A 574-nucleotide genomic window follows, 5' to 3' on the forward strand; every position below is an offset into this window, starting at 1 on the left:
CTGGTAACCACTACTCAACTCTCTACTTCTACGAGATCCACTTTTTAGATTCCACATATGTGAGATCATGTGGTATTTCTGTCCTGGCTTATTTCTCTTAGCATGAAATCATCCAGGTTCATTGATGTTGTCACAAATGGTGGGATTTTGTTCCTGTTTGCGACCGAATACTCTTCCATTATGTAAATATACCACATTTTCTTTAGTGATTCATCTGCTAATAGACAGGTTGATTTCATGTCTTGGTTATTGTGAACAATGCTGCAATGAATGTGGAAATGCAGGCATCCCTTCTATATACTGATTTAATTTTCCTTGGATTTATATGCAGTACTGAGGGAGTGGATTGTATGGTAGTTCTATTTTTACATTTTCTGAGGAAACTCCATGCTGTTTTCCCTAATAGCACTAATTTATATTCCCACTAACAGTGACAATTTTGGCACATTATTTACAATATTTATCTTCTGCCTTTTTGATAATAGTAATCCTAGTAGAAATTAGGTAATATTTCATTTTGGTTTTGATCTTCCATATCCTAGTGATTATGATGTTGAGCATATTTTAATATACA

The 574-nt window shown here is 34.0% G+C and overlaps 1 non-coding gene across 1 annotated transcript; it reads left to right on the forward strand.

The window, feature by feature from the left end:
• The first annotated feature begins 264 nt into the window (after nt 1–264).
• MIR6130 (microRNA mir-6130) lies at nt 265–373 on the forward strand. The gene has a single exon (NR_106662.1). It is a non-coding gene; the product is annotated as a microRNA mir-6130 (primary transcript).
• The last annotated feature ends 201 nt before the right edge of the window (nt 374–574 follow it).

The sequence above is a fragment of the Pan troglodytes genome, chromosome 22, assembly GCF_028858775.2.
Source record: "Pan troglodytes isolate AG18354 chromosome 22, NHGRI_mPanTro3-v2.0_pri, whole genome shotgun sequence".
Classification (NCBI taxonomy): Eukaryota; Metazoa; Chordata; class Mammalia; order Primates; family Hominidae; genus Pan; species Pan troglodytes.